Raw genomic sequence first — 15,000 nt, 5'->3', positions numbered from 1 at the left:
TGCTGTTTTTAACATTTCTCCAGTGTTTTGTATTCAGCTTAACTCAGCTTTCGATATAAAATATTAATAACACACGTTCCTACAACCACAGGAGAGGAGCTTGGTAACTGAAGGCTCTGGCTCCTGTTCTACTTTTAGAGACTATAGGAACCACAAGTAGCCCAGCATTCAGAGAACGTAGTGTTCTAGAGGGGTAATAGGGTACTATGAGCTCTTTAAGATATGAAGGGGCCTGACCATGAAGAGCTTTATAGGTGAGGAGGAGGATTTTAAATTCTATTCTACATTTTACAGGGAGCCAGTGTCATCCAGGTTGTATGTCTTTAAGACATGCTTGTAATTTAGGTAACTGAGTAATTTCATATCTACGCTATGATCAGTGAGACTGGTGGGAAACTATAATGATGGGTCACATTTGAGAAAAAGATTGATTGAATTTGCATTAATTGGTGCAATCAGCCATTTGTCCTCTGTCAGTCACGTCTTTGTTTATCTCCTCATCAGCTGCATGTTTTCTCTCTGACAGAAGCTGCAGGCAGTAACTGCTCTGAGCACATTCATAACATGACCGACAGACTGTCCATCAGACTGAGCTGCTCATCATCGTCTTCCCTCAGCTCATCGTCATCAAAACGTCACTTTTCATCCTTTAAAACCTCGAAAGAACCTGAAGGAAGCTTCTGAACTCAACACATCTGAGTTTGTTTTCATGTGAACAAAATGAAGCTGGGAGGTATTTCTGTGACAGGAAAGAGCCTGAGGACAAACTAACTGATGAGCTGATGTCAGGCTACAGATTATACTCCGTTACCATGGCAACCTCACACTATGTATTGCGAAACATACAGGAGGGTTTTTATTTCATCAGATAGTTTCTGGGACGCTTCCTGTAACTCACCAACTATCAGATGACTGACATGAAATGAACCTCCAGTCTTCTTTAATACAAAAATGATTATTAATGACAAACATGAAGAAATAGTATTATGTTAAATTAATATAAATGATTCTCAAATATTAAACAGTCGTGGTTCTCCGTAACCATAACTCATCTTTGTGTCAGTTTCAATTCAAACCTCAGCTTAGAAAAACATGTTCCATCAATGGTTCAATCCTGCTTTCATCATCTCAGAGACGAACCAAAGGACGCTTTTTACCCCAAACAAGAAGATATTTCTGTGTTACATCGTTAACGTGGGTTTTTATTGGTTCTGTCAATCATTAAAGGCAGATAGGTTGCAAAGAAAAGGAAGATAGGAGAGGGTTTGGACGTTCCTCTTTCTTGATTTCAATTTTAGGAGTGGAAGTAACTATTACAATTACTATAATCTGTCATTTCTGCCACTAGAGGGCACTAACATCCAAACAATAACAGGAAGTGTGATGAGGTGGTGAAGCAGCGTGGGATCATGGGAGTTGTTGTCTTCACCACCATTGGCGTCATTGCAGTCAGCTTCTCCCGGTTAGGATTCCTTCAGTGTTCATGGTTCAGGAGGTTTCTACCGGGAGCCCAATGATCCACAGAGGTCTCCTCCTCTCCAACACAAACAGACCCGCTGATTAAAACCACTAAACACACTGAATAAAGCAGTTCCACCTTAAACACACTGAATAAAGCAGTTCCACCTTAAACACACTGAATAAAGCAGTTCCACCTTAACAATCACTGCTTCTCCCACGCTGTTGGACAGACAAAGGACGTCCCGGAGGGGCTGCGAGCCGAGCTGCTGCTAACGTTAGCTGCTAATGCTGCTGCTAACATTAGCAGCTAACATTGCATGATTATTGATTATTGATCAATTACATATAAAAATTGCTCTAGAGTTTATACCAGAGGTGGGAGTAAGTCACACGTGTGCAAGTCTCAAGTCTTAACCTTCAAGTCTCAAGTCATTTTTGTGAAAGTCAAGTCAAGTTCATAGAAATATAAGTGCTGGTAGCTCATGTTTTCTTTGAATAGTATTCCATTAAATAAATAGGTAACATTGCAATTAAAATATTTTTTAATCAAAATCAATTAAAGATGTTAACATTTGAAAATTTTGTCTACTAAGCTGTCATCTCTAATTTCTCATTAAATATAGAGCCCCTCACTGTTCTGTGGACATATTCAGTATGTGGTAAAGTAAAACCAAAGATTGTATTAGGCTGAATGAACACATGAATAATGTCACTGTCTGTCAAACATAAAACTAGAGTTCAATGAGCTTCCAAGGACCCCTAGGAAAGGTAGGCTATGTTGATTCACTCTACATTGTACTAGGGCTGCAACTAACAATTATTTTGGTTGTCAACTAATCTATCCATTATTTTTTTGTTTAGTCGATTAGTACCGATTATTTTGGCATTTATTTTTGCACTACTACTAAAACAGAACAAAACAGAAAGATAAATCATTTCAGAAGCTGAAGTCTGTGCATCATGTTTTATCACAGTCTAATACCTAATATCAATTATTAATGATCTTTTGCTTGATTAGATATCTTACAAATTAATTATTAATCCAAATAATAGCTACACTGACATGAAGTGGAGCTTAACTATTCAGTGTAATATCCAATTCATGACATTACTGATGTGTACTGATTTAATATCCTACACATTAATTATTATTGATATCGTCAATAAAATGTAAAATGTGTGTTTGTGCGTAAGGTGTGAGTGGACGAACGAGAGTGAGCGGGCGGGAGTGAGCAGCAGAGAGAGAGTGCACGCTGGGATGCAGGAGCTGCAGGTTAGAAAAGTCTCTGAAACCAGATTTTATAATTTTGGGAACAGCTCCACCTTCCAGTGCTCCGCTCTGGCCTCTCTACAACCACTGCAGTCAGTGATGGGTGCGTCACTTGGTTAGATTACAGGTTGCCAGGTTTGCCCACATGCAACAGGAAATATCCAATCAAAAAAATATATATTTTTTGATAATTCACATATTAATAAAGACAGCAATGACTTGTCGAGTCATTTCATGCAAGTCAAAGTCAAGTCTCAAGTCAAGTCTTTTATCACTGTTAATCAAGCAAGTCACAAGTCTTCATTCTCCAAAAATACAAATACACAAAAATCAGGAAAAGAAACTTTGAATCAGGTTTTACTCAAATCAAAGCATATTTCAACTACTGGAATTTGTAGAATTAAAATGCTTCACAAGTACAAACACATTGATTGGCTGATTTCAGAGTCATCGTTTAAAATGATGTATTAAGCTTTGAGGCCGTTGTGGTGCCGCACGTTCCCTCTTTTGATGATAGTGCAGGTGTAAATGTGAACTTTAAAGTCAAACATGAGGAGGATGTGAGAGCCCATATCTCAAAATCTGCTTCAAAAAGTTGTGAAATTAAGTTTTGAGAAGCTCCTCATCTGAGCTCTGATGAGGAGATAAAAGAGGAAGAGGAAACATTTCATAAGCAGGTGAACAGACGACGAGTCGGACAGACGAGAGCAGACAGACAGTGGACGTGGACATGGATCAGCTGTTGGTGCTGTTGCTGTTGCTGTGGAGCTCAGGTAGGACTCGGCTTTAAAGATGATGTGTTAAATATCTGTGTTGGATGTTGGAGGAACATACGAAGGCTTCATTTACACAAACAGATATCTCCATTTTCATTGATTTGAAATTAATCCAGGGAGTATCAATCAAACTGCTGTTGGTTGATTCATTTTAAGAATCTGTTGTTGTAAACTCTTCACACACTCACACACACACACACACACACACACACACACACACACACACACACACACATCATATCAAAGCATCAAAGGAAGAAAAACAGGAAAATGCTGTAAAAAAAGATTTCACGTAAATCAGATCAAAATCGCAATGCGGTGCTTACTTCCTCTTGCCAGTAGGTGGCGCTATCACTATGTCTGAATATTATCACATAGACGTGTTCAGGGTGGGACTTTTATCAAACACGTGAAGTTTCATTGAGATTGGACCAAGTTATGAGGACGTGTTCAGGGCGAGACTGTTTCAGAATATATGGATTCTTTTGGAGATTGGACGTTGTGCACTGAAGTTATGAGTGCTGTTTAATGGCGAATCTGCTGACATATTGGTGAAACGTGGCGCCGGGGCTGCTTTGTGGAAATACTGTAGGGGGCGCTACAAACACGAGAAACACGATTTTTGGTATGTGAGCTACAGGCACCAGTCTACAAGTGCCCTGTGAATTTCATATTCATAACTATTACGGTCTCCGCAGAGTGATTTACCATGCCACCAGAGCGCCACCTAGTGGCGTGCTTTGACATCACGCCACGGACACTCCCTTCAACGTACAGGCACAAATACCACGGCATTCAGTCAGCAACATTTTTTGACTGTATTGACCAATTTTGAAGCAGATCCGATAAATTCCCTAGGAGGAGTTCGTTCAAATACAACGCGAAAAAGTGAAAATGACAAACAAAATGGCCGCCAAGAGTTAAAATCAAAATCAAAATAGTCGACTTCCCGTGGGTTTTGGGGCATGGGTCCAAGAGGCTTTTCTGTAGGTCTCGGTACATTACACGTGCCTACGAAGTTTAATACATATTGGTGAAACATAGCGTCGCATTGGATATAGGTTTTTGAATGTGAGACAAACGATGCAGGAGTTATTAGCCTAAACCTACTTTTCTTAATAGTAGCGCCACCTAGTGGCCGACCCCAAAGCAACCATAGAATTTCAAAGTTTTCACCAGGCCTGACAACTTATTAAATTAATGTGAAGTATATGTTCAGGGGGTCAAAAACGCAGTCAACGTTCCTAATAACAATAATAATAATAAACTCAGCAATTACAATAGAGTCCTCCCAGTGTTGACACTGGCTTGGTCCCTAACCAGTTAAAAAACAATTTAAAACCAGTTGAAAACCAAATTAAAATAAACTAAAAAACATGTTTGAATCAGTTAAAAACAGTTTTAGACCAGTTTAAAACCAGTTAAAAAAAACAATTTAAAACCAGTTTAAAACTAATTTTAAACCCGTTTGAAACCAATTTAAAACCAGCTTAAGACCAGTTTAAAACCAGTTTAAGAACAGTTTTAAACCAATTTAAAAACCAGACTAAGACTAGTTTAATGAAGTTAAAAACAGAGGCTCAACATGACTAAACCATCAGAAGTCATAAATAATTGTCTACATTTGTAAACAGCTTCCTATTTGTTTATTGATAAATGTATTTATTAGTGTGATCATGTGTTTCCTCTTGGTTTTGCCCGCACTGTTATTGTGTCTCACTGTGCTCACTGACATCAGGTTCATGAGATCAGGATCATTTCTCATGCAGCTTCCCATATGGACACACATACAACAAATACATTACCTTACAGTGACTAAAAGTACGCTAACAACAGCACATTCTCTCTTCATCACATATTCACACTTTATTCCCCTCTTATCTGTCACTCCCCCAGCCCACCTCCACCTTAAGCTCTGTCCCACTGGGTCTGGGAACTGTTCAGTGGGGGGTAAAGTGTGTTCATTTGTGCACAGGTGTGTTCTGTTGTGAAAAGGTGTGTTCGGGGCAAGATCAGGTGTGTTCAGGTCTGTGACGTATTCAGATGTTTCCAGGTGTGTTCAGCTGTTTTAGATGGAGGTCCTGGCAGCCTCTGGTAATCACTCTGTATCAGTTTATTGATTCATTAATTAGATTTAGTATGTCATGTTGTGTGTTCCAGCGTGAGTTCATGAAGTTAATGATGATAAACAGAATCTGACTCTGATTATTGCATCCATTGGTGTATTGGTAAATATAATGTGGAACAGTCAGATTATTGTCGAGGTTTGTGTTGCACCTGATTTCTGTGGTTGAATAAAGTGGATGCTGAGAGCAACAGGAAGCTCTGTACTGTAGGATTGTGTTCATAAAGAAACCCAGTGAGCTCTAACTGTCCATCCTGTGGAGTTCTATGTGACAGAACAACATGCTACAGAGAACCTCTTTATTTGTGTTCACACACAGTATGTTGTTTCTGCCACTAGGGGGCCTCTCACATCAGAGCAATGAGAAAAGATGTAGTGATGATGAAACTCAGTCTGACCTGACTCAGGCACAAATTGTTGTCAGATAAGATCAAATTCATACTAATAAATAATTTAAATTCAGTTAATAAATGTGACTGAGTGAGATATTACAGAACGCTGTGTAGACAAAATAATAAATTCATGTCCAACAATAATAACAGTGAAATCTGTAAAGAACCTAAAGAAGCAATGTTTGAAGGTTTCAGGTCTATGTTTATATTTCATGTCTGTACAGATGTTTTAAACACCTGGGGCCCTAAAGAGAGGAAGTTATCAGTGTGCAGATCCTTCTGATCAAATGAATGAATGAATGAATAAATGAATGAATTAGCCAAAGGTAACAGGAACCTTCCAGGTGAACAATAGGATCTTGTCTGCTGCTGTTAATGTGATTTAAATAAATGTTTGCAGTGTTGTGTGATAGGAAGTGCAGAGAGGTCAGCCAGGAGTGAGATGGTTGGACAGACGGGAGCTGAGGCCGAGGAATCATCCGTCTGCTGACTTGTGTTCTGTGTATTCACATGTTCATCTCACCTGTAGTCAACTGGCAAACGATGTTTATTTCCTGGTTTTCTCCTCAGGACTGCAGACTGAAGGAAAACACAACTCAACAGGTAAATACACAAAGAACAGAGACACAAAGAATCAAGTTTTAATTTCAGATTTTCTTAATTAAAGTCACATTTTTTATTGATGACTCTCTTGTCTCTGTTCAGAGTCTGTCAGGTTGGTGGGAGGAGACAGTCGCTGTGCAGGAACACTGGAGGTGGAACATCAGAATGAATGGAGACCAGTGATTGGCCCTTACTGGACCCTGAAGGAAAGCAGCTGTTGTCTGCAGAGAACTGGACTGTGGTTCTGCTGTTTCTGTAGGAGAGAGAAAGGAGTCCTCACACAGATCTGTGTGGGAGATCTACTCTGACTGTGTTCAGTCTGGATCTGCTCTGAGGGAGTGTGTTACACCAAGTTCTTCTTCCATCATCCTGATTCTCACCTGTTCAGGTAATCAGTGACATCATCAGTTACATAATTTATGACAGTAATGTACCAATGTTGACACACACGTACACACACACACACACACACACACACACACACCTGTAGAGATGCCAGTTTACCTCCTGGGCTCTGCCGAGGTCTCTTGAGCAAGGCACTGAAGCCCTAACTGCTTGGAGCAGCGACTGTGTGGCAGCCTCATCACTCTGACGTCTGTCCACTAATGCATGTGTCCAGGTCCTGTGTGTGCATCAGTGGCTGCTGACTCAAACATTGTGGAGGACAGGAGGAAAACCAACCCACAGCCTCATGTTATTTTACACTAAATAAAAATGTGTGAATGTCTCAGCTATCTCTTCTTTTTTCTTTTTTCATTATGTAGTTTACCGATATAGGTTTTACCAGTTTGCTTCTTAAGCTTGTGAGCCAGCAGTTTAATTGAGTTTGGGCCTCCGTCAGAAAGGACGGAGGCCAAAACAGAAAGGAAGGGAGCCTGACGCCATCAGTGAAACAATCTTCTATGTGTGGACCTTACACCGACGCGGTGTGGCCATTCCCCTGAAGCACCTTGGCCCCAGCGGAATACACTACCTAGTGAACTGCTATGTGTGGGTTTTGCCATGTGGCTATTCCCTATGAGCACCTCAAGCCATGAGGGAATATACTACTTAGCAAAGTATTATGCGGGAACATTTCCCATATAGCAAAGATATAGATACTCTAAACCCAGCAACCAACTGATATGCAAATATATAATTAATCAATTCAATTTGTATAGCACCAATTCATAACAGAAGTTATCTCAGGACACTTTCAAAATAGAGAAGGTCTAGACCGAACTCCTTATAACATTACAACATTTACAGAGACCCAACAGTACAGTACAGAAAAACTGCTTTAAGAGGCAGAAACCCAGGACAGACCCTTCGGCTCTAGGTGGGTGGTCATCTGCCTCACCAGTTGGGGTGTTAGCAGATAAATATTTTAAATGCATAAAGGGGAGCAGGAGCTCATGAGTTTTTGCATGGTCAAAATCCCTTCTTGTGGAGCCTGACATTAGCCTTGGTAGATTGGTTGAAGCGGGCAGATGGACAGCAGCGGTTGTAGTTGCGCTAATCTTAGATAGTGAAGGGATAGTGTTCGCGTTAGGCCACAGCTCAGCAGAGATCACACAGCTTAAGCAGAACCGGGATCTCGCCATGGGTTGCAACCAACGACGATGAACAATGGGTTGGAGCGATGATGCAGGGATTTCATCATAGAAGAGAAAGGACAAAATGTAGTGTTAGTCATAGCATTTGAGTGCCTTGGTGAGATCTATTAGATTATGAGTGCTTCGAGAATATTGAGTACATGTGATATGATGTGATCTTCTAAGGTTAAATCAGGGAAGGGAAGATTATGCTGAGGATTAAGATGAGATCTGCATGCATATTCACCCCTGAGAAACCTGTAAAAGCCATCAACAGAACTTCTTCCAACATTACATCAATATAAGTGTAAACAATTAATGCACCAGTGAATTGTGTGAGGAGTCTTATCGTTGCCTTGAGTATGCGTCGTTTAAAGCCATTGAGGAGCAGCTGAATGGAAGGATTTCCCAGAAGACTCTGGGATGCTGGATCTTTCCATCGAATGTGAAACTGAATCCCTGCTAGCATGAGAAATTAAGCCATATATGTTCGGAATGGAAGAATCACGAGGAGCTGAGAAAAACAATGATGAGACGTTCTGTTTTTGTTGCTTGTGGAAACACCTAAGAATATACTCTGAAGAAGGAGAAGGGCGATTTTAACCTAACATGTATCCTTAATAACCTCTTCGAAAAGAAGATCTTTACTACTTCTGGCTCTGGAATAGCCAACTGCAGGTTTTTACAGACATGGGTCACTTTTGGGAGCCAGCATAGACCTGCTATTGGAGGCTGATTTACAGAAATTAGCACGGGATGAGATTTGCCAGTCCTTGCAAAGCAGTTCTTGACATAGGGAAGTTGTTAGATAATGTTTGTGATGATTCTAACAGCTGTTTAGCCACTAAAACTAACTTTGTTTTAAACTAAAGCTGAGTTAACTGACATAATGTGTCAATTTATTTATTTTTATTATTTTGTCCACTAAAAGAGAAATATCACTACCCAAACATCACTCTAAAACTGGAAAATGTAAAAAGCAACTGTGTCAAGTTGTTAACAGCAACCAACTATCAGCATGCTTAGATTCCAGCTAGTTAATCCTTATATTTTCATAATAAGAAATATTTTTAAATGCCTTAGCGCAGTGGTTCTCAATTATTTTCTGTCATGCCCCCTAGAAGACAGAAATGTTTTCACGCCCCCCTGAATTTCAATACTATTGAGAAACTGATCATATTTATTTATTTATTTATTTATTTATTAATCGGTACAAACCACTGTATGAGTTGCTAGCACCAGCATTCTGCATACAATCTCCTGATTATCAAAATGGATTAATAAAATGAGCTGAGATAACATCTGCAACAACTAAAAACAATTTCCAAGTTCAGTTTATTAACTCAGTTTGTAACATTTAAACAAGACTGCTCAGTCTGTGTGATTCTCTAAACAGAGAAAAAGTGCAAATGATTCACTGGGATGTGCATTTTTATAGACTTAACACAGTAACATTCAAAACGTTTTTAAACTGTAAACATTGGTCACTTGTCAGCTTCATCAGCTTATTCCTTTTCAAAAAGGTATATGACTTTTTAACATTTGGTTTTTTTTTTTGTGCAAAATTTGCAACAATATTACTTATTTAACATTTATCTGTTAGATGTTCTGTGAGTTGTTCTTGGAGGTTGTCTATAATGTCAGATATACGCTCCCGATAGTGTCATTGGACAGAGGGACAGTATTCAGTGTCTCAGCACTTTTCTCACCTATGATTGTGACCATGTCCAATGCTGTCGGCGTATTAGCTCCTCTGCTATCCTGTGATGGTTTTTTGCACCTTGCGATGTGGCGGTGTTTGTACGAGGCTAACGGTGTGTTTTTATTTACTGATGCCACGCTCACTAAATGACCGGCCTGTTGGCGATACTCATCGAGCTTTCAATGAAAAAAGTCCAGTGGCTTATTGACATAACTCGGTGGTAAGGTCTCCAGGTGCCGTCTTAATTTGTTTGGTTTCATGCTGTCCGCTGCCAGAGTTTTTAAACATAAAACACACACAGGTCTTTCCTCATTTCCGACCATATTCACGGTAAACCCAGGGCTATGTAGGCTTTGTCGTATTTCCTGGTCTTATTAGGTTTATGTCGTACCGTCACTTGGTGTTCTTGCCTCTGACATAATGTGTATAAAAATTTGACTCCTGAGGGAATCAGGAATTGCTACTGCAGGGGTGCAGGAACCCAGAGCCCATTGTTGGAGCTGGGACCACAGTTCCCAGAATCCTGTGGGGTGAGATCAGCAGGCAGCGATACAGGTTGAGCGTTTCTCACAGGTAGCAGAAGATGGCCCTGGTTTTTATATTATGGGCCGAGGAAAACACGTTGTTTCCAGGGGAATTAATTAATGACACTCCCTTGAACCGAGAAGTAACTGAAGAGCTCTTTCATGGTTAAGGCCAGATGGAACTGAGATGTAGGAGCATACAGCTCTTCCAACATGTGGTGCACGGGCCCGCAGGTGAGTCGCTTATGTGATGCGGCCTCAGCAGACTGAGTCTGGGTGTCGGGGATGAAGCCAAAATCTTCCCCTCAGACAGAGACTCACTCCGGAGACAGAGAGATGGCGAGAGACATAGTGACCAATAAAGCTGAAAGGTAGGATGACAGTTGCATTTACAATAATGGTCGGAATAATCAATAACTGAGAAAACTTACACAGCAGCAGCAATATGGATGCAGGGCAAACAACGGCATTGACAGAGCAGAGGGAGAGCTTCTCTTCTTCTTCCTTCTTATAGGATTTCGGCAGAAGACGCTGTTAAGCGTATTACTGCCCTCCACAGGTCAGATTTAGATCTATATTCTCACATACAATCCTGTGTCATGTAGAAACTGCAGAACTGCATTGGAGATCAATTTGTATTTCTACTGTGTCCAAACAAAGATACAACAGAAAAAGCTTCAACTCCAAGTCCTGTCATTCTAACAAAGAATACCTTTCTCTTCTCTATACTTTTTCTACATTCCAGGAAAACATGCCTTACTGTTTCAACGATCCCACACTCACACAATCCAGAAAAACATGTTTTCCACAATGTACAAAGAATCATTGAACCCACAATGACCCAACCTCAACCTACAGAGTTTCAATTGAATCCCTACGGGACAGAGAATTACATAAACATATTTTCCTAGCTTTAGGTTGTATAGAAAAGAAGTGTCTACCCTCGGCTTCCCTTTGCCACCCTCTCTGACATTCTTTGTTAAGCCCGCTTTGGATTATTTCTCTTAATTCCACTCTCCCATGGATAAATGGACATCATCACTGCTTAAGCTTTCTTTTGCAGTGCGGTCCACCTGCTCATTCCCCCTAACCCCAGCATGCCCTGGAACCCAGCAAAAGTAACGCTGCAAGCAAACCCAATTCTAAAAAACCACATTCAAAATGTCATTCACAATGTCAGGACGAGCTGTAGATTGTCCTGCTCTTAAGGTTTCCAGTGCAGCTGCAGAATCAGAGCAGACAGTGACTTCTTTAGTTCTGGCTTCCTAATCCACCATAAAGCCCATAGAACTGCCATTAACTCAGTAGTGAAAACAGAGCTTCCATTAGAAATACGTCGACCAATCTTCAACCCAATCTGCTCCACATACACCCCAAAACCAGCTCTCCCACTAACTGGATCTCTAGATTCATATCTGTAAAAACAATTAAAGTACTCTCATTGATTGAATTAAGATATTCCACTATTCTTGAGTCACTTTCCTCTTATCTTTTCCTGAAGAAAAGAAAGCTCAATGTTCAATTCAGGCATCACCCAATAAGGCATAGGTAGCCATCTTGTGTGCTCAGCATTACCTCCCTGTTCCAAGCCCAGCTTCTTAGCCCACTGGTTTACAGTGACAGAAAAAATATTATATTTATTATCTACTATCTCTTTGTAACACAATCTTGCTGGAAAGGTATGACTACACCTCTAAGTTTAACCCAGTACTGTAACCTCTCACGGAATGCGCCTTAACCATAAGGGCATTTCTCCCATTTCAACAAGCAGGGCAGGGACTGGGAAGTTCTAAAGGCCCCAACAACAAAGCCTCAATGCCTTTGCATGCACCACATCTAACTTATCCAGAACAATTTTAGAAGCAGATCCATACACAAACTCCCCATAGTCAAGAGCAGATCTGATTGAGGCCTGAAAAATTAACATCGTCTCCCTCTCAGCCCCCCACTCACACCCAACCAGACTTTCATAACATTCAGAACTTTTCCACATTTCATTACAATTATTACATGCACAGCCCAAGTCAAACGCTCTTCAAAAAAAAACCATACACCCAAAATTTAAAAAACTTTACCTTTCTCCAATAAAGACCCATACATATACAGCCCTTTATTAGGTAATTTTCTTTTTAAAACCAAATACAACATATTTAGTCTTAGGTGCAGATATTTTGAATCCCCTATGTTTCCCATTCCTCTGTAGACAATAATACTCTGAATCTTTTTTATAAACAAACTCTACATTACGCCCTCTTTTCCAGATGGTCCCATCATCTGCAAATAGAGACAACCCAAATCCTCTCTCTATTTTGCCAAAGATATCATTAATCATTATATTAAATAAACTGGACTGATAACACTTCCTTGCGGGGTTCCGTTCACTATTTCGACAGTCTTTGAACAGACACTACCAACCATTACTTGTATTGTTCTTTCATAAAAAATCCTTAATCCAATTAAACATTCGCCCTTACTCCTAAGTCAAAGATTTTAATCGTTAATCCTCCTTCCACAAAGAAATCATACGTCTTCTCAATATCCAGGAATACACTCAATACTATTTTTTATTGCTAAATGCCCTTTGATATCCTGATCCAAAACCAACACTGACTCCATTGTCGAACCTTCCCTTCCTAAAGCCATTCTGGACATCAACAAAGAGTCCCTCTAGTTCCTATGAAGCACATAGTCTGTTAGTTACCATCTTCCATTACTTTACAAAGCACTGCTGTGAGCGGATAAGGCAACATGAACTAGGGTCGGATGGACTTTTGCCTAGTTCAAAATAGGGACCACAACTGCATGTTTCCATTCCTTGGGCAAATAACCTCTGCTCCACACCGTATTAAACAAAGCTAATATTTCATCAAGTACAATATCATCCAGATGTTTAAAAACTCATAAGACACCCTATTCCTCCCCGGGGTAGAATGACTCCAGACATAATTGCATCCTTCAGCTCTTTATAGTAAAAACAGATTTAGGATTATCGTTTAAACTCCTTTCCAACTTCCACTGATTAACTTCGCCATCAGCTCAGTTCTGTTCCTACACCTCTCAGCCCCCATTCTCTCGATCTATGCACTGCTTGAAAAACTATCAACAAACATGTCTGCTTTTTCCTTATTGGAAACTGCTACTGTCTCACCCTTCTGTAACACTGGTATCAATCTTCTTTTTATATACCCCTGACATTCTACATATTGCAGACCACAAATGCCTTACAGGAGTCTCAGGGCCTAGCGTACCTGTTTAAAAAACATCCAGAGGGAGTAGGACAATTGGAGTGCTTAAATAGACCGCCAGATTGGAAGGGGTGCGCTTGGTTAGTGTGATAATGTGGAATAAGGCATAGCCATGTGTAATAAACTCAGCTCGAGTTGACCTGCCTGAATCTAGTTCGCAGGTTTCACTCCATATATAGTATATACTTCTAGAATAGTGTAGTCTTGTGTTGTAGGGTGTAATGTTCTCCAGACATCTATTAGTCCTATCTCAGCAGCTGAGACTTTTCTTTATCAATCTGTATTGACTCAAATTTAAGTTTTGAAGAAAATATATATGTCAAGGAATTAGAATCTCTTCTGTCTTTCTTCCTCCCATTACCCTCCCACCCTCCCAAAGCCCTCTCTTCGTCTACACTCCTGGGATCCTTTTAGTGTATGAGTGATACAATAAAAGAAACAGAAATGATGACGACTAATTGCTGCTTGAATCAAAGCTGGCCCCATTCCCAATCAGACAAACAAAGCTTACTGTACTTAATCAATATTTTATTCCCAACGATGCATTATCACAAGTGCAGGTTCACCAGGGCATTTTAAAGTAGTGTGTGCTTTTTATTCAGAGAGCAGCTGGCAGTTATCCTCAACAAAGTAGTTTAAACACAAAAGCAGCTCTATTTCTCTGGCTACAATGGAAATATGACAGTAATGATCCTAGCACCATTAGTAAATACCCACACTGAAACAGAAGCTGCACTTTCCTTCAGACACTAGGTGTGTCCTGCAGGTGTCGCTGTTGAAGCATTTTAATCAAAATTTCACTAATGGATTTTCTCCAAAGCAGAAACTGATTTTATAAATGATCCTGAGATTTGGTCTTTGTTCATTTCAACCAGTTACTCTTTTTATAGTTTGATCTCCCTTGCCTTTCAGAAATAGAGGAGGAGCAACCTCCCTACCTCTATGGACCAGCATCCTGCTCTGCATGGGTGTCTGCTTCAGGCAGATGTTTGTAATGTTAAAAATAACAAGAGTGTAAAAAATGAATTTCCCAAACAGATTAATAAACTTCTTCTCCTTCTTCCTTTCTTCTATCCCTTTTATATTAGCTGGATCATTTCCTAAACACATTGTTATTCTGGGTTACAGATCTTCCAGTAAAACTCAGAAAGAAACTTTTTTGAACCTGTTTGTGTGGAGAGCAAAGATTGTGGGAGTACCTGAGCAGAAGGACCAGAATAGAGCAATATGCAGATGATGTTGTTGTGTTATTGTCTGAAACATGTTGAAAGTGTTGACAAATGGATAGCAAGTGTTCAGTGGTATTCAGAGTAAATTTGATGGGAACA

General features: G+C 40.0%; 1 protein-coding gene and 1 long non-coding RNA gene across 2 annotated transcripts in view; one reads left to right on the top strand and one right to left on the bottom strand.

The window, feature by feature from the left end:
* LOC127374565 (uncharacterized) overlaps window positions 1-15,000 on the bottom strand; it is a 323,387-nt gene that overhangs the window by 273,066 nt on the left and 35,321 nt on the right. The gene's annotated exons all lie outside the window — the stretch shown is intronic.
* On the top strand, window positions 3,412-7,314 carry LOC127374708 (uncharacterized). The gene is made up of 4 exons (XR_007887219.1): window positions 3,412-3,504; window positions 6,595-6,627; window positions 6,730-7,015; window positions 7,247-7,314. It is a non-coding gene; the product is annotated as an uncharacterized LOC127374708 (long non-coding RNA).

This window comes from Dicentrarchus labrax, unplaced genomic scaffold (assembly GCF_905237075.1).
Source record: "Dicentrarchus labrax unplaced genomic scaffold, dlabrax2021, whole genome shotgun sequence".
In the NCBI taxonomy this organism is placed as follows: domain Eukaryota; kingdom Metazoa; phylum Chordata; class Actinopteri; family Moronidae; genus Dicentrarchus; species Dicentrarchus labrax.
This window is presented reverse-complemented; position numbering and strand designations above follow the sequence as displayed.